This window comes from Tupaia chinensis, unplaced genomic scaffold (assembly GCF_000334495.1).
Source record: "Tupaia chinensis unplaced genomic scaffold, TupChi_1.0 Scaffold149964_2, whole genome shotgun sequence".
NCBI classification, from domain to species: domain Eukaryota; kingdom Metazoa; phylum Chordata; class Mammalia; order Scandentia; family Tupaiidae; genus Tupaia; species Tupaia belangeri.
Genome location: NW_006209806.1, coordinates 2,356,958 through 2,357,173, shown reverse-complemented (window position 1 = coordinate 2,357,173; position 216 = coordinate 2,356,958). Strand labels below are relative to the sequence as shown.

The 216-nt window shown below is 70.4% G+C and overlaps 1 protein-coding gene across 1 annotated transcript in view; it reads right to left on the bottom strand.

The window, feature by feature from the left end:
• The window catches only part of UHRF1 (ubiquitin like with PHD and ring finger domains 1), a 46,017-nt gene that overhangs the window by 11,535 nt on the left and 34,266 nt on the right, over positions 1-216 (bottom strand). The gene's annotated exons all lie outside the window — the stretch shown is intronic.

Below are 216 nucleotides of genomic sequence, written 5' to 3'. Positions count from 1 at the left end.
GTCCACAGTGCCCAGGGGCCCATCTACCCCCACACACAGCCCCACGGTGACAGCGCCTGGTGCACCGAGCCAGACCGTGCCGCCACTGCCAGTCGGGGCCGCGGCTACCACGGGTCCCTCGGGTCCCTCTCGGCAGAGGCCGACCAGCCTCATGCCCAGGGCGCCCGGCCCCCCAGTCGGTCTCACAACCTGGTGAAACACGACAATAAAGCGGGG